This window comes from Carcharodon carcharias, chromosome 18 (genome assembly GCF_017639515.1).
Source record: "Carcharodon carcharias isolate sCarCar2 chromosome 18, sCarCar2.pri, whole genome shotgun sequence".
NCBI lineage: Eukaryota > Metazoa > Chordata > Chondrichthyes > Lamniformes > Lamnidae > Carcharodon > Carcharodon carcharias.
Genome location: NC_054484.1, coordinates 30,557,719 through 30,581,629, shown reverse-complemented (window position 1 = coordinate 30,581,629; position 23,911 = coordinate 30,557,719). Strand labels below are relative to the sequence as shown.

The 23,911-nt window shown below is 42.4% G+C and overlaps 1 protein-coding gene across 6 annotated transcripts in view; it reads left to right on the top strand.

Moving 5' to 3' along the window:
* Positions 1-23,911, top strand: part of eva1c (eva-1 homolog C (C. elegans)) — a 142,379-nt gene that overhangs the window by 66,871 nt on the left and 51,597 nt on the right. The gene's annotated exons all lie outside the window — the stretch shown is intronic.

Genomic DNA, 23,911 nt, shown 5'->3' with positions numbered 1-23,911 from the left:
CAGAGCCCAGCAGCCCCTTTAAAGCCACTTGTTTGCTTGCCATGAGGCTAAAAAAAAATGAAACAATTGGTGCAATGTCAGCTTCAACCATACACCTAGAACACCTACTGAGCAGCTCGATGCAACATGGCGGGTGGGGTGCAACCGACACAGTGAATGCCTGTACACCGCTGCTTAGATTACGCATTCAATTTTGTGCCTGTAAGACAGACATAGACAATTCAATTTCTAGGCACAGATTTATGTTGCAGTTGCAGAGAGTGATATAGAAATTGTAGTGTAACTTGCATTGCCTTCTACAGATCCTGCTCTTGGTTTCCAAGTTCCAAGTAAAACGGTTCCTCAAGACTGGTCAAGCCCTTGATAGGATCTTTGGTTTCATTGGTGCTCCAATGCTAATAGTTTAGACTAGACTATTGAATCCAGGATCAGTAATTGGATAAGCAAAGTTAGTTTGGCAGTGTTAAATTGGGTTTCATTTCAAAGTCACTTTAACTTCTGGAAATTGAATTTTTTTGTGTGCACTACTAGCAGTTTAAAGGAGTTTTCAGGAGATTTGAGCATTGCAATTTTAAAACTGTTTAGTTTTTTTATGATTTGTTCTTGTCGAGACAGTTAGTGTATGTGTATAAAGTTAACTATTAAGCCGTGAATGTACAATAAACTCACTTATGGTCTCTGGATTACATGACGAGTGCACAGGGACAGAGGGACCTGGGGGTTCATGTGCTTTGATCCCTCAAGGTAACAGGATATATCAAAAGAGTAGTTAGCAAAGCAAATTGGATCTTGAGCTTCATAAATAGTGATATTAAGTACAGAAGCAGGGAAGTTATGCTGAATATTTATAAAGCTCTGGTTTGGCTTCAGTTCAAGTTTTGTGTCCAGTTCTGGTCACCACACTTCAGGCGGGATGTGAAGGTCCTTGAGGGATGCAGAGGAGATTTACCAGAATGGTTCCAGTGAAGGAGGTTGAGGGGAGATTGATGGAGGTGCACAGGATTCTGATAAGTTTAGATGAAGGTAAACAAAAAAAATCTGTGCCCATCAACGAATTGTACAAGGACTAGGGGACACAGATTTAAGGTTTTGGGAAAAGGTACAGGAGATGTGAGGAAGAATGTTTTTACAGTGAGTGGTAATGATCCAAAACTTGATGCCATTGATGGAGGTGGAAATGAACATGATAAATGATTTTGAAAGGAAATTGGATAGACACTTGAGGGAAATAAACCTACGAGGATACGGAGATAGAGCAGGGGAATGGGACTGACTGGATTGTTCTAGAGAGATGGCATGGACTCAATGGGCCAAACAGCCTCCTCTATGCCGTAATGAATCTATGATCCTACCTTTTTAAAAATCTGTTCTGTGCATTTCATCATCCAGTGCAGATTTCTGAAGAGAAACCCATTGCTCAAGCTGCCTGACTCTCTTAGAGGAAGCTGCAACATTAAGAGTAAATGGCCTAAAAGAAATTACAAATGGAGAAAAAAATATAAATTTCAAAAAAACAATGTGATGGGAAACACAATTTAAGAGTGCTTTGACTTATTGAAGGGTTTGCAGGTGAACTAAGTACCATAGGATGGATGAGAAGTTGGCTGAGTAACAGGATACAGAGAACAGTGGCGAACGGATGTTTCTCAGACTAGAGGAAGATACATAGTGGAGCTCCCCAAGGGTTGGTTTAAAGACCACTGCTTTTCTTGATCTATGTTAATGACCTAGAATTGGATGTGCAGGGACAATTTCGAAGTTTGCAGATGGTACAAAATTTAGAAGTATTGTGAATTGCAAAGAGGATAACGATGGACTTCAAGAGGACATAGGCTGATGGAGTGAGTGGACAAATGGAAGATGAAATTTAATGCATAGAAGTGTGAAGTGATGCATTTAGGTAGAAAGATTTGGGAGAGGCAATATAAAATTAAGGGTACACTTCCAAGGAGCAGAGGGATTTCGGGGTATATGTGCACAAATCATTGAAAGTGGAAGGGCAGGTTGAAAAAGTGGTTAATAAGGCACATGGAATCCTGGGATTTATAGAGGCATAGAGTACAAAAACAAGGATTCGTTCGCCCTCAGCTGAAGTTATTGTGTACAAAAACAGGGAAGCTATGCTGAATTATTATAAAGCTCTGGTTTGGCTGCGGTATGAGTATTGTGTCCCGTTCTGGTCACCAGACTTCAGGAGGGATGTGAAGGTCCTTGAGGGGATGCAGAGGAGATTTACCAGAATGGTTCCAGTGAGGGAGGTTGAGGGGAGATTGATAGAAGTGTACAGGATTCTGACAGATTTAGGTAAAGGTAGACAAAGAAACTCTGTGCCCATCAACAGGACTAGGGTCACAGATTTAAGGTTTTAGGTAAAAGGTGCAGGAGATGGACAGTGTTTGTCCAATTCTGGGCACCACATTTTAGGAAGGATGAGAGGATGCAGAAAAGATTTGCAAGAATGGTTCCTGGAATGAGTGAGTTCAGTTACATGGATAGCTTGGAGAAACTGCGCTGTTCTCCTTAGAGAAGAAAAGGTTAATAGGAGATTTGATAGAGGTGCTAAAAATCATGAGGGATCTGGACAGAGTAGACAGGGAGAAACTGTTCTTGTTGGTAGAAAGGTTGAGAACCAGAGGATATTGATTTAAGGTGATAGCAAAAAAATCAAAGGCAACATGAGAAAAACCTTTTATATGCAGTGAGTGGCTAGGAACTGGAATGCACTGCCTGAAAGTGTGCCAGAGGCAGATTCAATCATGGCTTTTAAAAAAGAATTGGATAATTATCTGAAGAGAAAAAAAATTGCAATATACAGGGAAAGAAGGGGGAGTAGGACCACCTGACCTGTTCTTGCAGAGAGCCAGCATGCACAATTTGTCAAATGACCTCCTTCTGTGCCATAACCATTCTATGTTTGGTACCGTCCATGATCTCAGTATGTTACAAAATGCTTCACAGTTAATTAAATTCACTGGGAAGTGTTGTGGCCATTGTAAAGTAAGTAAACATAGAGCAAACCTTGGTGATTGGAAAAGTTCATGCTTCCCAGATGCTTTTTTTTGCAGGCATTGTCAGCTTTGTGATGGAGTTTATTTTAACAAAGCTGAGATCAGTGGTGGAATAGCTGTCACTGCATCATAGACACCAATCATTATATGTCTAAATGAACAACAAAGGTACATTTGTATTGCTGCAACAAGCATAAGATCAGTAGTTATAGCATTAGCCACAGCCAAGCAGTACCTCATTTACAGGGCTAGATTTTGCAGTCAGGAATGAAACAACACAGCTCGATGCTAGTCTCGAGGGAAAACTGCCTATAACACAGACTTGCACTTTCACAGTGACAGTTGAAATCTGGCTGTACATTAAGGGCATCTCCAAGTGTCCAAGGGCAGCAATGTTGGCAAGCAACGAAAGCAGCCAATCACGTTGGTGTATTCTCACAAACAGCAAAACAGGGGGCTAAAATCACTGATTATCATCATTTTAATGTATATTTTCAGGTAGCAAAATAAATAACTGATTAAATTAAAGTAGAAGCTAAAATGAAGATGAGCAAACTTGAAAAAAATTAAAAGCATAGAATTGTTTTTATCAGAATGCAAAATTTGACATTCCACAAATATAAAATTAGCTTTTCTGGACCTATCAGGGTGTTCAGCAGTAAGTGCGAAGTTAGTATTCTGTTAAAAACCAGGTTACATCTCATTCAGCAAAGTATAACATTTTCAAGGATTTCTACCAAGAGGCTAATACTGTAAAAGTGGAGGTTTTTGTCGATTTCACTGTTTAGGGATTGCTGTTGTTGGGGGACATCTGAAGTATAGAATCAGTCATAGTAACTTCTAGATTTCTGTGTTATTCCGTACCCATGCTGACTGTAGAAGTTACTGACAGTTTCAGTGGAGTAATGACGCCGAATGCTGACAGTTTCACCGTCATTACCATGACTAAATCTGACATATAGTGGGGAATTTTATGGCCTCTCTCTTGTTTTGAGACAGGGAGGGTATTTACTCAGGTGGCAGGGTGGTGTGCGAGCATTCCATCACCTTCCTGCCTCTGCCAAAATTAAGACCAGGGAGGAAAGGCATGTGGTCAGACTTCCTGCCTAGCTGCCAATTGAGGCTCTTAGGTGGCCAATTAATGATCACTTGAGGGCCTCATCCTACTACCGCTGGTATTAATCCAGCTGTGGGTGGGCCTGTCGCCATGCAGATTGCACGGTTATTAAAATTGTGTGGGCTGCTTATGGTCTCCTGGGGTAAGGGGGCATGGCAGGATGCACAGGGCTCCCTCATTCAGACATTCAGTGCTGATTGAAGGATCTGGCATCCAGAAGTGGTGGAGATGGGGAGGAGCAGCTGAGAGGAGCCTTCCCCCACTCTTGGGGTTGACACCCCTCCCACTGCATCTTGTGACCCCCACCCTGCGGAACCCCTCCTGCCATGACTTATCTCTGGCCTGGGTCACTCCCTCTGGCAGCAGCCACAGCCTCTCTGGTGACGCTGGTGAGCAAAAGAGCTGTTTGCCTTTTTTTCCACTTATTCTTTCAAGTGTGTGGGCATCACCAGCTGGGCCAGCTTTTATTGCCCATCCCTAATTGCCCTTGAAGTCAATTGAGAGGGTGGTGTTGAATCACCATTTTGAACTGCTGCAGTCCATGTGGTGTAGGTACACCCACAGTGTTGTTAGGAAGGGAATTCCAGGATTTTGGCCCAACGACAGTGAAGGAACAGCGATATGGGGAGGAATTTTCCTCTTGGTAAACGGGGGCGGGGCCCGCTTGCCGATGGGTAAAATGACACACAGTGACTGTGCATGCCCGCTGAACAGTCAAAGGCCTATTGAGGCCATTTAAAACCTAATTAATTCAATTCAATGAGTTGCCCATCCAACCTTAAGGTTAGTGGGCAGGCAAAGAGCCCAGGCGGCCTTCGCATTTTTCATAAAACCTCATCCACGGGCAGGAGGAGGTTTCATGAAGTGTTTTAAAATCTAATAAAAATTTATACTTTTATTCTTTGACATGTCCCAGCTCATGTGATAGTGTCAGATGAGGGGACATGTTTTAAATGTGTTAAAAACCTTTATTTAAAACTTTAGCACAGAAACAAATCTCTCTGCGCTCTTTTGCATGCACGAATGAAAGAGCGCAGGGAATGTCTCAGGGAATCCCCCCACCCCACCCCAGCCCGCACAGGGACCACTCTGCGCTTCTGGGCAAGCATCATGCTGGGCAGGCCTTAACTGGCTGATCGGGTTCGCACCCACCCCTGCACAACCCCCCCGATGGGGGGAAATTTCTGGCCATAGTTCCAATTCAGGATAGTGTGTGGCTTGAAGGGAAACTGTCAATGGTGGCGTTCCCATACATCTGCTTCCTTGTCCTTTGATGTAGTAAAGGTTGCATGTTTGGAAGGTGCTGTTGAAGGACCATTGGTGAGTTGTTGCAGTGCATCTTATAGACAGTACACACTGCTGCCACTGTGCATTGGTGGTGGAGGGAGTGAATCTTTTAAGGTGGGATTGGCTGACAACTCTTGGGGGTGGGATTTCCGCTCTTGGGGTCCTTGATCCCGGGGAAGGCCACTTAAATACTGGCAGGGCTTCCCAGAAAAAGCAGTGCGAATCTCTCACTGGCTCACCAGACCCCAAATCCTCCATAAGATCAACCCTATACTAACTGATTCCAACTGGAATTCTGTCACTCAGGAGAGAGCATTGTGCACACCTACTTAGACAGGGCTCCACTTTCAGCCAATAAAATTAAAAAGTTTTGAACCAGGAGGGCGCACACATTGAAATAAACTCAGAATAAGGTGAAAGAGTGCTCCAGAGCCCCAGTGGTCTTTCAGATCAATTTTAAACCAGATTTGACTGCAATGGTGTTTTTATTTGCAGTGTTAAACCTAAACAAAGTGAAACTTACTCCCATGAAGTTTGAACACTTTGCTCTTGAGTCAGAATGAGACCTAACTGTAGAGTTTCTTGTACCACAATTTCAGCATCGCAGCCACATTGCTTTACAGTAACCTTAAAGCTGAAGTATAAACCTACCTATAAAAACTTTTGTAACTTTGGAGTGATGACAACACTGCTTTTAAAAAATATCACAGAACCTAATCTTGAAAGTGTTGAACGTATTAATGGTGAGGCCAGTAAGACTTTATTTTACTTTAAATCTTTGCTGTAATTCTATTATTTATTTTTTATTTCACTCATTATTACAAATGTAGGGAGTGATAGTCGATTCATCACTTAGCCTATTCAATCATTATAGAACAGCAATCAATAAGGCTATTAGAATGTGAGTTGCATTGTCTAATATAAGTCAGAGCTTGTCATGCAGAAATGTTATAGTGCTATGGACAGGCTGTGCTTCGTGTATTATGTTCAGTCCTGGGCACCAAGTGTTCAAGCTTTGAAAGGGTTGCAAGGCTTTTTTTAAATTCATTCTTGGGACGTGGCCATATCTGGCAAGGCCAGCATTTATTGTATAATCCTTGTAGCCCTAATCAACTAATTGACTTGCTAGGGCATTTCAGGGTCAACAGTATTAACGTGGAGCTGAAGTTACGTGTAGGCCAGACTAAGCCAGGACTTCCTTAAAGAGCATTAATGAACCCCCAGTTGGTTTTTAACAACAATCTGACAGCCTCATGGTTGCTCTTACCAATAGCAACTTTTTAAAAAGATGATTTACTAAGCAATGAATAATAGTTAAAATCAAAACACCACTTTAAACTACAACTGCAGAACAGGGTGACAAAGGTGTAAGCTAGTTAAAAGCAAGTTCAAGACTGACATCATGAAGCACTTTTACATGATGGAATAATCAATACCTGTGATATCTTCCAGGTAGAATAATCTTAGATTGCAACAGAAAAATGAGCTATATAGGTCAAATAGGCTCATTCATCTATATTTATTACAATAACTTAATATACTTTTAGAACTGCACATTCTCAAATCCAACTGCATCAGCTGATCTCAGGTAATTTGGTACTCAGGTAATATTAACATGGATGGAGGATTAGCTAACAGGAAGCAGCGAGTAAGGACAAATGGGTCATTTTCGGGTTGGCAATGTGTAACTAGTGGAATGCCGCAGAGATCAGTGCTGGGGCCTTCTACAATCTATATTAACGACTTGGATGAAATGTAAGCTTGGTGAATCCACTTTGGAAGGAAGAACAGAACAGCAGTACAATAATTAAGTGGAGAGAGATTGCAGAACTCCGCAGTATAGAACTGGATGTCCTAGTACATGATTTTTTTACTTTATTCTTTCACTGGCAAGGTTGACGTTTGTTGCCCATCCCTAAATGCCCTTGAAGTGTGTTGGTAGTTAAGAATCAACTGTTGTTGATTCAGTTGCTGTTGTTCCAGTGTCTCATGTTGGCCAGACCAGATAAGGATGGCAAATTTCCTTCCCTAAAGGACAGTAGTGAACCTGATGGGTTTTTACACCAATCAACAATGGTTTCATGGTCACCATTACATTTAATTCCAGATTTTATTAATTGCATTTAAATTCCATCAGCTTTCATGGTGGGATTTGAACCTTGTCCACAGCACATAAGCCTTGACCTCTGAATCACTAGTCTAGTGACATTGCCACTACACCACCATCTTCCCGTTTCATAAAAGGTTAGAAGAGTGAGTGGTGGTCTTATTGAAACATTTAAGATCCTGAGGGGACTTGACAGGGCGGAGGGCGGATGCTGAGAGGATGTTTCCCCTTGTGGGAGAAGCTATAACTAGGGGACACAGTTTTTCTCTGAGGGTGGTTAGTCTGTGGAATTCTCTTCACCAGAGAGCAGTGGAGGCAGGGTCATTGAGTATCTTTAGTGTTGAGTTAGATAGATTCTTGATTGACAAGGGAGTCAAAGAGTATAGACGGTAGTCAGGAAAGTAGAACTGAGGCCACAATCAGATCAGCTATGACTTTATCAAAGGGTGGAGCAGGCTCGAGGGGCCGGGTGGCCTACTTCTGCTTCTTATTTGAATGTTCATATGGAGATCAGGTATGGTATCAAATATAAAGCAAATATCAGTACAGCATTGTTCAGATGGTTTTGTTAAAGCTAAATTGGTTATCTGACGCAATAAAAAAAACACAATTTTTCAAGGGAGATTGTTGGTTAGTCATTTTCAAACCTCTTTCTCTCATTTATTTACAAACTACTTAACATATTCATGGAAACTGTGCCCCCATAAAACAGGCTTTTAGTCAAAACCACAGTTATTGAGTAGGAGTCAGGACTATAAAAAAGACTTCTATTTTCTGTAAAACCTGCCAGTATAACTTCATATTCATGAAAAAGTACAGTATTTCCCTTACTATCATTAATAAAAATCTAAGAGTGATAGTAGATTCAACAAGTTTCCCTGTTTATATTTCTGAGTAATTGTGATTGAGGATGGGGATATTTGTCGAGCCTCCTCCTGCTCATTGTAAAATTGTTTATCACCATTCACAACTGGATGTGACAGGACTGCAAAGCTTGGATCCGATCTGTTGATTGTGGGATCGCTTAGCTCTGTCTATTGCTGTTTGGCATGCAAGTAGTCCTGTGTTGTAGCTTCTCCAGGATGACACCTCATTTTTTGATATACCTGGTGCCGCTCCTGGCATGCTTTCCTGCATCCTCCATTGAACCAGGATTGATCCTCTGGCTTGATGGTAATGGTAGAGTGGGGGATATGCCAGATGATGAGGTTACAGATTATAGTTGAATACACAGCTCCTCACTGATGCCCGGTTTTGAGCTGCCAGATCGGTTCTGAATCTATACCATTTAGCATGGTGTTAGTACCGCACAACACCATGGAGGTGCCAGGTGCCTCAGTGTGAAGATTGGACTTTTACATAAAAGATCTGTGATGGTCATTCCTACCGACACTCTCGGACAGATTCACCTTCCACAAGTAGATTGATGAGGACAAGTCTTCAGTACAACGAAATTTGCAACAGTTTCCTCAGTAACAATAGGGTGCACATTGTTTAACGCTTCGGTTTTTTGCAATATTGTTTTGACATGCTGTTTTTATATAGATCAAGTGCTGACGCATGTTTTAGAAACAAAAAGTTCGTGCCACTTGTCCATAATGACCCAGATTTTTGTCGAGTCATACCAACTCAGAGACTCTTTAAAAATGGTGGGCAGGATCTGATTTCCGGATTTCCCACCCTCATCTCCATTTCTGGCAATTTTTTGGCAGCATGGGATAAGTGTGGATAGCTCACCTGCAGATAGCACTCCTGTCCTTGCCAGCAACTTTGAAAGAGCAAGCATTTCAAGACCCCCCACCCCCTGACCATACAATTTTTATGGGTAACTCTATTATCATAATCTGAAGTGATTTAAATGTCCATAGGCCTTTAAATATGAAAAAAAACTGGACTGAAGCTTTCAATTGATTGACAGACCATATGGTGTAGCTTAGAAAAAAACCCTCTGTTTTTGTAGTTTCAATAGATTTCAATGTTTGCACTTATAATGGTTTGTTGCGCAGCTGGGACCATTATGAATGCTTGGCTGAGTTTCAAATGCCACAGAACCACTTATCTCAGCAGGGTGTTGAGTTCAAAGTTAAAATGTTTGTTTTAAGAGGTAATTAAAGGATTTTCTAACAATGATGTTGTTATTGAATATGGTTTGTTTGTTTTTACAACAGATTGACCACTCAGGGTATTTAAGTTTTTTTGAATGGCTTTTTTGAATGAGTTTTTTCCAGTATGAATTGTGTTTGGGTGATAACTCTATTTGATTGTTAGAAATTTAATTTTCTTTCCTGTCCATTTACAAGACATGGCTCTTGAGAGTCTACTTATAATTGATACTGGGTGAGTGGTTATGATGGATATATGGGGGCATGGGGGTTTGAAGGGGCGTGGAAAGGAGGGTGGGGGAGCGAGTTGCGGGGTTTTAGGGCCTGAAATTCATCAGTACAACTGGGCCAATGTCCCAGTAAATGAAGGCAAGCATTCTAGCCTGCTAGCTTGACCCTCCGCCCACCTCCACCACTGCCTCAAACCTGCCTCTGGATGCAGCAGACCCATACCACCCTGCACCTGCCTCCCTGGAATGAAAATACATGGGCAGGGGCCTTATTAAAGGAGATGGGTCTGCGAAGCTAGGAAGTTACCTGACTCGAGCTTCCTACCCCCTTAACAAAAATTCAACCTCATGTAATGTTTAATGCCAAGTTAGGTTGCAGATTAGCCATCATTTTTTGAATGCAGGACAGGCTCGAGGGGCAAAAAGGCCTGCATCCCTTTATGTAACTTACCTTTTTGGTGGCAGCTGTATCAATGCAAAGAAAACCTGAGTGGAGCAGACCTGATGCCTGTTACTACATTTAGGCTGAGAGGCTTTCCCATGTCTCGTGACACATGAGGCAGCCAAAGCACATGCTTATGTCTGTTTCTGTGGCTAGTTTTTCCTGGAACAGGTCGACAGCAGCTACCTTGAGGGGCACCACTCTGCATCAAGCATAGCTAACTAGGACACACTCCCAATCTTACTACCTGCCCGGGCACATTATAAGGATTTCCAGGTTGGTAATCAAATTGCTGTGGCCACATTATGAACACATTTTCCATGGCTATCAAGTCCTGGGGCAAGACTCGAACCCAGAATTTCTGGCTCAGCTACAAGGACGCTACCACTGCACCACAAGACCTCCTGCTATTACACTACCCATTCTGAAATTGTATAAACTTTGATCCCTTGGTTGTGCTGAGTTAGATATTCTCAATCAAGGCAGTGCTAAGAGTACAGAAGTTGGACCAGAGAAGGAAAAGAATATTACCTGGAGTACCCAATCCTGATCATTATTCAATGAATCCTGCTGGAAAATGTTTCTGATGCACCCAGTTGTTGAATAGCCTGCTGACACATGGTGCCCAGGCTTAACCATAAAGAGTGGCCGTGTGGATGAACTAGCTCACACCACTGGGACAGTGCTCCAGCACCAACAAGAAATAAATATTGCAGGAAGATGATCTTAAGAAAACTTTTACTTCTTTGATATTTTTGAAAAATCGAATTTTTTTTTCAATGGGAGCCAGGCAGCTGTGTTTCACCTGCTTTGTAAACAAAAGATTTAGATTTCAGTCTCTGCTTTTCATAATCTTAATTCTAAACTGATAAACTACTCGTCTCCCAATTAAATGATGACAGTGTTTTTTAACCTGAAGGAGGAAAAAAAGCTGCAGTTGGGCAATAAACATGTACAATACAAACAACTTGAACTGATAAATTAAATTAATTTTAATTCTGACAATTTCCCTAATTCAAAAATATATATATTGGTACTTGTGAGTTATGTGCTCCAACATCCCTGAGTGTTATTTTTCAATCAAGCCCTGTCATGTAACAGCTATGTTTTTGTTTTCTAATTATAGACCTATATATTTATTAATTGAGGAAGGCTTTGAACCTCCAATAAGTATGTAGAACCACACAGTTGATGCTGAGAAAAGGTTTTAACAGCTATGATATTTGTAAGAATTAATAGGAGTTTGTGGAATTTTTCTCCTTTTGCCTCTGTGTGCTGTATGATTTGCAACGCCTCGGTTGCAAACCTTGCATATATTATGAATGAGTACTCCCTGGGAGGTAACCTTGGCCTCCTCACTTGGACAGCTCATTAGTCATGTCTCATATCTTACAGGTTTCTTCATAGAAAATAAATAGGATGCATAATAGGGAGCTGGTGTTTTCCTGCATGCAGTGATTTTTCAAAGTTCTATCAAAATTTTCTAGTAATGCCAATTGCTGATTTCAATGGCAGTCAGGGTGTGTTGGTCGTTAGACAGTAGTAATTTACACTAAAAATATCACTATTACCATGTATACAAGTTCAACAAGTATCAGTCAAAATGTGTGGGGGGGTGTCACCCAATTAGTAACCATTAATCCATTCACATCGTTTGCCAAAGTTGTTCATGGAAAGAAATTTGCAAATTTTCAACGGTAAACAAGAAGGAATTGTTGCATGAAACCCGCTAGTTATGTGGTTTGATATCAGAACAAAATATGCTGGAACAACAAGAGGCAGCATCTGTAGAGTGAGAAACATACTGTTTCACGTTAATGACCTGGAAAAAAATTAAAGTTTTGAGCAAGTGAAAGGCAGGGGAAGTGGGGAGACAAGGAAAGAACAAAAGGGAAGGTGTGTGCAAGACAGAAGGCAGGAGAGATTAAATGACAAAAGGGATGGTGGTGTAAGGCAAAGGGGGATGGTAAAGGGACAAGTAAAGGAACAAAAGATGGATTCAGGGGAGCAGCAAATGGCAATACCCAGAAGTGGAAAATTTCATCAAGTTCAATTTGAATTTAAACTCTTAACTCTCTTAACGTGGTCCATCTCTGACTCTTTGGGCAGAATTTTTCCTTCCAGGACTAAGTCCTGTGGTGGGTTGGGGACGGAGAATGCTTCCCGCTGTGGAGGCTGCCGGGAATACGTATGATATCGCGCGACCTCAGTTTCGTTAAACATCCAGTCGGGGGTTTCAACATTTTGCGCGGCCAGGCAGACTGGATGGCACATGTCCCGTCATACCTGGGTGCCATATTTAAAAGGTGCCTGGACATCAACCTACACAATGCTTATTGAGGAGATGGCCAGAAACGGACAGGGCTCCAGTGCCTAAATTCAGTGACACCCTCCCTGGGCATCCTGCTCGACCAAGTGGAAGCCAGGAGGGACATTCTCTATCACCAGCTAGGAGGAGGCTGAGCAGGGAGACTAACCCTGAATGGGAGCAAGTCTCCTGGGCAGTCAGTACCCAAGACCTCCAGCAGAGGACTGCCCTGTAATGCTGAAAAAGGATGAATGGCGTCATCTGTGCCACCAGGGTAAGTAAACCCTCAACTGCTCAATCTCACCTCAGAGAATGGTACAGAGGACATAGGCCTCAGTGGCAATTTGATAAGGTGATGTCTCATAGCCTCATTGCAGTCCATCTACTCTACAGGTAGATGTGGGTCCCTCACCCTTCCACACAGAGCTCACATGCTGTCCGGGAGGGGGAGCTGGGGCAGTGGGAAGGAGCTTAGCTGCTGAGGGCACCAGCAAGCACCGCTAATAACGTGCCTCTGTGAGACTTATCCTTACATCTGCATGGGCTCACAGCTCTGGAACCCTTCTGGACAACCTGCAATCAATCACATGGCACCCAATCCAGTGGCTTACTTGTAAGACTGGAAGCATGAGAAAGATGCCCAAAACCCAATTGCTCTCAACCCCATCTCTCTTTGCTCAGGAGAAGTTAAGCCATAATAAAAGAGAGAGGGAGAAAACGGGAGTGGGATAGCCACAGTTAAAAGAACTGACCGACTTCGAGGAGTGGGCAGCATAGCTGGAGGTGGAGCAGGACAGATCCATCGGAGATGGAGAGATTGGCTTGTGGCCTCCACCCTGTAAGGATCCATGCATGTCATAGAAACTCCAGGGTCAAGGGTGCCTCCATGTTGGAGACAGCTCATGTAGTCACTTGCTGTCTCCCCTCTCTCACTTACAGGTGGCTACCAGGAAGAGAGCAAGGCTGGAAAGTGAGGAATCCCTGTCCAGCATGCGCACAAGCCCGGAGAGGAGCAAGGATATTTCTGATGAAGAAAGTGCACCTGTAGAGGTGTCACAGCAGATATCTGCATCCCCCACCAGTGCAGAGAGACACACCTGAGTGGGTATTAGATCTAGTTTAGGCAAGGTCTCACGTTCTGGTGGTCTCTGCATGGACACGTGTCTGCAATAGAAGGGAACAAGGTCAACCAAACTCACCGATACTTGGAGGAGTGCTGGGGAAGAGGCATCTGTGTGGTTCGTGCCTGATGAAGGACCTCCAGAATCGACCTTCCGAGAGATGCTGGAGGGGCAGCAAGAGACAGGGGAAAATCAGGTGGAGATATTGGAGGCCCAACAGGGTGGCCCGCGAGATGGAGTAGGCCGCCTGCCTGCTGGCTGATGAAGTGGTGCCGAGCTTGTTTTTTATTCATTCATGGGATGTGGGCTTTGCTGCTGGGCCAGCATTTATTGCCCATTGCTTGTGGCCCTTGAGAAGGTGGCGGTAAGCTGTACCCACATGGAGGTCTCCTTGGAGAGGTTGGTGGACTTCACGGAGATTCTGGTCCAGCAGATTCTCGGGAGATGTATATAGAACTGCACTCCATCATTGTAACTGTGAGTGAGCTTTTGCAGTAGCTATGTAAGAGGGCAGCAGGGCACCTTAACCTCCCTCCAGGTGCCCCATGCCCTCAAGGGGTCAGACACCCAAAGGAAGGATGAGCGGCAGTTGGACACGCCTGGGACCTCCACTCAGGACTTTGATGATATCCGGCCCTTCCGAATCCCCTTTGCCTGTGACTCCTTCAGCTTCGTCCTCTGTGACCGTAGAGGGAGCAGCTACCCCACAGCAGGACAGCCAAAGAAAGCTGGGGCCCTCCAGGCCGTGGGTCTCCAGAAGACAGCTGTCAAGGTCATCCTGAAGCTCTGATAAAATAAATAAATTTTCCCACCTTTACAAACATGTCCTAACTCATGTGACACTGTCACATGAGGGGACATGTTTAAATTTTTACATCAGTTATTAAACAGTTTCATTATTCATTCAATCTCTCTGAGGCAGTTCTGTGCCTCAGGGAGATTGCCGTGCTTTTCCACGCGCATGCGCGTAAAATGGCAGCGCGCAGCCTATCGCGGGTGGCGATTGGCTCCGCGCCCACCCAGCCCGCCCGCTGTAGGTAAAATCCTGGCCCAGATTTCCAGCATCCGCAGTATTTTTCATTTGTTTTACTTGGTTTGTGTTTATCGTTTTTATAAGCAATTTAGAAACTTAGGTTCGAAACAGAAAGCAGACAGTTGGTAAAAATTCTTCTACTCTCTATGCGTAGTGACACTCAAAGTAAATGCACTTCAGAAGATTTCTCCGATTCAATTTCGCCAAGGAAATATTAGATATGTTCCTTTAGATTATGTTCAAAGTTTTGCTATAAATAATAAAAGAGGAAATCTTCACGAATGCAATTAAGATGAGCCGCACTCCTACCAGTTCAATGAAAGGGAGCTTCATGTCCCATTGTTCTATAACTTCGCTATGGACAGCACTGCTGAAGCTAACAGCTAATTTTAAAGAATAGAACAATGCCATAGAAGCTGCAGACTTGAGCCATCGCTTGAACTAATGGTCCTGTGTTTCCAGCGGCTGTGCAACCTCTTCCTCAAAAACAAATGGAAGCTGACTCAGGTGCCTTTTATTAACAGATGGCATGCAGGAATGCAGCATCAGCAGAGGGAAAACAATGTACTCATGAATATAAATGCTGTTTTCTATTGTACTGTAATGTTCCCACAAGCATCCTTAACTTTCTGGTGATGGGGAGGATGATGGCCATTTGTTAATTGCTGCCAGCTCCAAGATATAATAAATGGATAACAAAATATAGTGCATTCAATAGTATTGAGGCATTATTGGCCCAGATTTTGCCAGAGCGGGGTATCCTGCAGTGTGCCTGTTGGTTGGATTTTCTAGCCCATCCATCACTCCCAAAAAATCTTGCTCTGTGAGTTGCTGAAAATGAGAGCTGATAATGGTGCAGCAAGGGAACAGGGCATCTGGGACATTGATGAATAATGGGACCAACAAAATATATCCTTAACTAAGGGCATAGGATTGAGAAAGAAACAGGAATGGAAAAAAGAACAGAGTCAAATCAGGTACTGAAAGAGAAATAAAGAAGTAAAGAAGGATTGGATTAAGAGACAGAGAAAAAAACAAGATAGAAAGAAAAAGGAAGAAATTTTAAAACTCTTAACCTATAAGAATGAGATTCCACAGTTTAAATGTTTCCCTTCCTAGGCTGGAGAATTTGTGTGACATTTCAAGAACTTAAATTTCCCAATTAAAAGGGTACTTAGGTTACTATAAAGCAACCCTCACCTTTTAGGCCAAGTTTAATTGGTATTTATTGCACAAACGCAGCAATCTCATGAAACTCACAGCGATATTGAAAGCAAGTTGCTGTTTTGCATAGCTAAAGTTGAAATGGCACAAATCATCCAGCAACTTGAGATTTGCAATTCACAAGTATTTTTTCATTGTCACTGCTGGACAATTTACACACTAATAACAGCGAGCACCATTAAACCTATTGCTATTTTGGCAGTGAAATTTGGGTCAATGTTATCACAGTGTACTTACCTTTGATATATGAAATCTGTCAATGTTCTTCCTGGCAATTAGGAGACATCTTCCTTACTTCTGGATTCAACAAGCTCCTAATTCTACATCCAGTATTCTTTGTTAGATAATTCCTCCATTTAAAATGGAGAAATGACCTAACATGAGATATGTGAATCAACATAATTTGCTTTTTCTGAACCCATTGAAGTAGGATTTCATGGATCACCTATAGTTCGCAAACTAAGAAGCATAGCTGAATATGATGTTTGAGCATTGTATTAGCTGAGCAGAACATTTTGGGAGGAGTTAATGAGGAGTCTCATTAAATTGAAGCAGCAATTGATTCCCTGAACTTTGGCAGATAACTAATCTGAAAAGAATGTAGTTGAAATGTGAAAATTTAGCATTTGTCTTCTTTGGGGTTTTGAGAAATGGCACTGCAAAAAAATGCACTTTAAGGGTCCATAATTTAACACAATCTATTTTTCTTTGTCAATGATTATTATTAGCCACACTTAAACCTCCACAGTGGATCAGGCATTATTACATGTAGCTAAAATGTACCCACATTTTCAGTGCTTTTCAAAGGGGTTTGGAAACTTCTCTCATAGGAGCACAGTTTGATCAACTGGAATTTCTAATTTCTAAGATAATTTGATTCCATGTTTATTCTGATGCAACCAGATTCTTGAGATGAAAATCAGCTGTCTCTGGTTGTTAAAGGTCCTAAGCTTAATTAATTTGACCAGTTCCAATCCAATTTGTGACTGCTAATTGAGTTGTGTCAAATATATTTGATGCAGAAAATGAAAACATCGCACGGCATTGTCTAATACTTTTTTGAGGTTGTGATTATGCACACTGGGCCCTATTTTAGCTGATATAATCTCATCACTTAAATCAGAAGTTATTTGCTATTCTTGATAATTAGCATTTGCCAATTCCGCTCTAAGCCGCATGCCATCTTGATTTGGGACTATATCACCGTTCCTTCACTGTTGCTGGGTTGAAAACATGGAATAGACTTCCTAACAACACTGAGTTTATGTACACCAGATGTGCTTCAGTGGTTCATGAAGACAGCTCACCACCATCTCGGGTAACTAGGGATAGGCAACAATTGTAGGCCATGCCAGTGCCACTCCCAAGAATTTAAAAAAAACCAGAGCTCCAAGCAGGTTGTAATAATACTGTCCTTTACTTGCTTATTAAGGAATTAATGTTTGTTTCCAAGTCCCCCCAATCCAATTTTATCTTTTCTTTCCTGAAGATACTCAATATTTAAGTATCATTTGTAGGGAAGGCAGGCTTCCAACACTATAGACAGGTGATCATCCTCCTTATGTGAGCCCCCCAACGCTGTGCCCGCCTAAAATCCTTGAACTTAGTTGAAGTCAGTGAGACTGCTTCACTCCATCCTTGAGACTGCTTGTAGTCCCAGCAGCGGCTACTACTGTCTTCTGATGCTCTGGGGACTAGGGAGCTGCCCCTGAGGGGCAGAAGTCCCACTTTGCACTAATTAAGGGTGCTCCCCAGCGTAATAGCGCTGTGTGGAAGCCAGATTTCACGTCAGCGAGGTGCTGACCAACTTTTAGGAGGCGTGGGTAATCCATTCTCCCCATAAAATCCACCCTGTAGAAACCAGCGTCTGCTCCTTTCCACGCAGAACCCGGAGACCCTACCAAAATCATGCAATCAACTCCTTGGGTCAAAAGTTACCTGGGGTCAGGAATGCATTTTGTGGTTGATGAAAGCTCCATTTACAATGGAGATGCATCTAAATTCTACCGTAGTAGAAAACATAAGCTTGACCATTGGCAGGCTTTTCAACCATAATGAGAACCATAACTGAAATCCATCATTTCCCTGCCTGTTGACATTTCAAAGAAGTGCAAATTTTTGGAAGGCTCACAGTATTCCTGAATAGGAGCTCTGGTTGATTGTTTCTTCATAACCCAGAACCAGAGAGGCAAATTATTGCACTGCGACAACTAACTCAGGACAGTCCAGCAATTGAAGCTAGTCTTCATCCATGTGACTCATTTTCAGACTGGACACAAGACTTTCTGAAAGAATCATCAAAGGATTATTTGAACGTAAAATATTTAAAGCTGTCCTTTTAAAAAGGAAACCCTTTGTTGCTTAGATTAAAGACTATGTTGTCTTTTTCAATCGAAAAATATAAAGAAAATACCAAACAAGCCTACCACAATGTTTTTTTTAAAAAGATCCTGCTGTTTCTTTATGAAAGCAAGGAACTTGAAGCTGTATCCTGCTGTCTTTCTTCTCCTTGTACAATTGGCTGTCACTCACCCCAGTGCAAGGCTTTCATTTCCCTCTGAAAACTCAGCAGTTCAGTAGATTTGGAATTCGGTGCTGGTGAGCATGTTACTAATAACTTTGTAACTGACAGGAAAACATTTGTTTGTTCAAAACATTTCTGGCACTAATCGAAATCTCAAGAAGAATGTTTTTCAAAGTAAGTTGAAAATGGACACTTTGCAAAGTCATATTTTTAGAATACAAGTTTAAAAGAATGCATTTTTCCCAACCCATTTAATGTAATGTTGATAGAGCACGACAGATTTAATGGAATTTGAACTGGCTGATTCATTGTAGCTTAAACCCTAGAGAGGAAGTAAGATAAACTTTGGGATCCAATCTTGCTTACAGTAATTTTCCATTATTTAGTTGTGAAAAATATACAGCAGACTGCAAAACTAATTTCATATGCAGTAAGGAATTTAGTTTCCCTTGTTATCATTGTGTTATGTACAAACATACGAATTAGGAGCAGGAGTAGGCCACTCGGCCCGTCAAGCCTGCTCCGCCATTCAATAAGATCACAGCTGATCTGAATGTAACCTCAACCCCACATTCCTGTCTACCCCAATAACCTTTCACTCCCTTATTAATCAAGAATCTATCTCGCTCCGCCTTAAAAATATTCAAAGACTCTGCTTCCATCACCTTCTGAGGAACAGAGTTTCAAAGACTCACAATCCTCTGAGAGAAAAGTCATTTAAATGAATTGCAAAAATTTGAGGCCTCAGCACTGATCCTTGTGGCACACTACTGCCATCCTGCACATCCTGCCCACCAGAAAAAGACCCATTTATGCCAACTTTCTGCTTCCTGTTAGTCAGCAATCTTCTATCCAAACCAATGTGTCACCTCCTACACCATGAGCTTTTATTTTCTGCAAAAACCTTTGATGTGGCACTTTATCAAATGCCTTCTGGAAATCTAAGTACAGTACATCCACCGCTTCCCCTTTATCCATAGCACATGTAACTCCTTCAAAGAACTCCAATAAATTGGCTAAACATGAGTTCCCTTTTAAAAAACCATGTTGACTGTGCCTGATTACCTTAAATTTTTCCAAGTTCCTTGTTATAACATCTTTAATAATAGCTCTAACAGTTCCCCTATGACAAATGTTAGGTTAACTGGCCAGTAGTTTCCTGCTTTCTGTCTCCCTCCCTTTTTTTTGAATAAAGAAGTTACATTTGCTATTTTCCAATCTAATGGAGCCTACCCTGAGTCTAGGGAATTTTGGAAAATTAAAACCAGTGCATCAACTGTCTCACTAGCCACTTATTTCAAGACCTTAGGATGGGGTCCATCCAACCTGGGCATTTGTCAGCCTGCAGCACCAACAATTTGCTCAATACCACTTACTTCCCTGTTGATTGCAATTTTCCTGAGTTCCTCCCTCGCTTCCATTTCCTGATTTACAGCTACTTCTGGGATATTACTTGTGTTCTCTATAGTGAAGACCGAAGCAAAATACCTGTTTAATTCATCCGACATCTCCTTACTTTCCATTATCAATTCCCTGGACACTCTCTCTATAGGTCCAATGCTCACTTTGTTAACTCTTTTCTTATTTAAATATCAATAGAAACTTTTACTATCCATCTTTATGTTACTAGTTAGCTTTCTCTCATAATCAAATTTTTCCCTCCTCATTAATCTTTTTGTTACTCTTTGCTGTTCTTTATATTATTTCCAATCCTCTGACCTGCCACCAGTCTTTGCATTATGCTTTTTCTTTAAGTTTGATACTATCTTTAACTTTCTTAGTTAACCACAGATGGTGGGCCCTTCCCTTGGAATTTTTCTTTCTCATTGGGATATATATATTTTGTGTATTCTGAATCATTCCCTTATATGTCTGCCACTGGATCTCAATTGACCTATCCCTTAACCTTATTTGCCCGTTTACTTTAGCTAGCTCTGCTTTCATGCCTTCATAATTGCCCTTATTTAAGTTTAGAATATTAGTCTTGGACACACAGCAATGTGGTTGATTCTTAAATGCCGTCTTAAATGGCCTCAGTTGTATCAAACCGCTACAAAGTCACAAAAAAGGAATGAAACAGGACCAAGAACCTGGCATCGATCTAGGCGCTAGAAACGACAATGGCAAATTCAGCTCTGTTGATCCTGCAAAATCCTCCTTACTAACATCTGGGGGCTAGTGCCAAAATTGGAGACCTGTCTCACAGATGAGGCAAGCAACAGCCTGACATAGTCATCCTCAAGGAATCATATCTTATAGGTAATGTCCCAGATACCACCACCATCATCATCCCTGGGTAAGTCCTTTAACACTGCCAGGACAGACCCAGCAGAGGTGGCGGCCAGTGGGGGTAAGGAAACCTCCTGATGATTATCACGTACCGCCCTCCCTCAGCTGACGATTCAGTGCTCCTCCAGTTGAACATCACTTGGAGGAAGTACTGAGGGTGGCAAGAGTGCAGAATGTACTCTGGGTGGGGGACTTCAATGTCCATCACCAAGAGCGGCTCAGTAGCAGCACTACTGACCGAGCTGGCCGAGTCCTAAATTACATAACTGCTAGACTAGGTCTGTGGCAGGTGGTGAGGAAATTAACAAGAGGGAAAAACATACTTGACCTCATCCTCACCAACCAGCCTGCCACAGACGCATTTGTCAGTGACAGTATCAGTAAGAGTGACCACTGCGCATTTGTTGTGGAGACCAAGTCCCGCCTTCACATTGAGGATACCCACCATCATGTTGTGTGGCACTACCACCGTATAAATGGGATAGACTTTGAACAGATCTAGCAACTCAAGATTGGGCATCATGAGGCGCTGAGGGCCATCAGCAGCAGCAGTATTGTATTTGAACACAATCTGTAACCTCATGGCCCGGCATATCCCCCATTCTACCATTACCATCAAGCAATGGGAATCAACCCTGGTTCAATGAAGAGTGCAGGAAGGCATGCCAGGAGCAGCACCAGGCATACCTAAGAATGAGGTGCTAACCTGGTGAAGCTATAACACAGGACTACTTGCATGTCAAACAGCATAAGCAGCAAGTGATAGACAGAGCTAAGCGACCCCACAACCAACGGATCAGATCCAAACTCTGCAGCCCTGCAACATTCAGTCATGAATGGTGGTGGACAATTAAACAACATACTGGAGGAAGAAGCTCCATAAATATTCCCATCCTCAAAGACGGAGGAGCCCAGCACATCAGTGCAAAAGATAAGGCTGAAACATTTGCTACAATCTTCAGCCAGAAGTGCTGAGTAGATGATCCATCTCGGCCTTCTCTGGAGGTCCCCAGCATCACAGATGTCAGTCTGTGGCCAACTCGATTCACTCCACATGATATCAAGAAATGGCTGTAGGCACTGTATATTGCAAAGGCTATGGGCCCTGACAATATTCCAGCAATAGTACTGAAGACTTGTGCTGCAGAACTTGCTGCACCCCTAGCCAAGCTGTTTCAGTACAGCTACAACATTGGTATCTACCCAGCTATGTGGAAAATTGCCCAGGTATGTCCTGTACACAAAAAGCAGGACAGATCCAACCCGGCCAATTACGGCCCCATCAGTCTATTCTCCATCAACAGTAAAGTAATGGAAAGGGTCATCAGCAGTGCTATCAAGTGGCACTTGCTTAGCAATAACCTGCTCACTGATGTCCAATTTGGGTTCTGTCAGGGCCACTCAGCCCCTGACCTCATTACAGCCTTAGTTCAAACATGGACAAAAGAGCTGAACTCCAGAATTGAGGTGAGAGTGACTGCTCTTGACATCAAGACCGCATTTGACTGAGTGTGGCATCAAGGAGCCCTTGCAAAACTGGAGTCAATGGGAATCAGGAGGAGAACTCTCCACTGGTTGGTAATACATATCACAAAGGAAGATGGTTGTGCTTGTTGGAGGTTAGTCATCTCAGCTCTAGGATATCACTGCAGGAGTTCCCCAGGCCCAACCATCTTCAGCTGCTTTATTAATGACCTTCCTTCCATCATAAGGTCAGAACTGGGTATGTTCGCTGATGATTGCACAATATTCAGCAGCATTCTTGACTCCACTGAAGCAGTCCATGCACAAATGCAGCAGGACCTGGACAATATCCAGGCTTGGGCTGACAAGTGGCAAGTAACATTCGTGCCACACAAGTGTCAGGCAAAGATCATCTCCAACAAGAGAGAATCTAACCTTCGCTCTTTGGCCTAACAAATTTATTAGAATTCTTCGTGGAGGCAACAAGCAGGATAGATAAATGGGAACCAGTAGATATAATATATTTGGGTTTCCAAAAGGCATTCGTTAAGGTACTGAACACAAGGCCACTTAATAAGATAAGAGCCCATGGTGTTGGGGGTAGTATATTAGCATGGATAGAAGATTGATTAACTAATAGAAGAGAGAGAATTGGGATAAGGGGAGCATTTTCAGGATGGCAACCTGTAACTAGTGGAATGCTACGGGGATCAGTGCTGGGGCCTCAATTATTTACAATATATATTAATGACTTAGATGAGGGAAATGAATGTACCATTGCCAAGTTCATGAATGACACAAAATAGGTGGGAAGGCAAGTGATGAGGTTGACACAGGGAGTCTACAGAGGGATATAGACAGGTTAAGTGAATGGGCAAAAACAAGGCAGATGAAATTTAATGTGGGAGGATGTGAGATTATGAACTTGGGCAGGAAGAATAGAGCAGCTGAATATTATTTAAATGGAGAAAGTCTGCAGAAAGCTGCAGCACAGAGGGATTTGGGAGCCCTTGTGCATGAATCCTAAAAAGCTAGCATACAAGTTCAGAGGTAAAAGGGAAGGCAAATGGAATGTTGGCCTTTATTTCAAAGGGAAAGGAGTATAAAAGTAGGGAAGTCTTGCTAACTCTATACAAGGCACAAGTTAGGCCACACCTAGAATGCTGTGAAAAATTTTGGTCCCCTTATCTAAGGAAAGATATACTGGCATTGGAGGCAGTCCAGAGAAGGTTCACTAGGTTTATCCCAGGCATGGAGGGATTTTCTTATGAGGAGAGGTTGAGTAGGTTGGACCCATACCCATTGGAATTTAAAAGAATGAAGGGCGACCTTAATGAAACATAAAAGATTCTTAGGGGGCTTGACAGGATAGATGCTGAGAGATTGTTTTCCCTTGTGGGAGAGTCTAGGACCAGAGGGCATAATCTCATAAAACAGAGATGTGGAGGAATTTCTTCTCTCAGAGGGTAGTGAATCTGTGGAATACTTTACCGCAGATGGCTGTAGAGGCTGGGTTGTTAAGTATATTCAAGACTGAGACAGATTTTTAATCAGTAAGGGAATCAAAGGTTATGGGGAAAGGCAGGAAAGTGGAGTTGAGGATTATTAGATCAACCCTGATTTCATTGAATGGCAGACTCGATGGGCCTAATGGC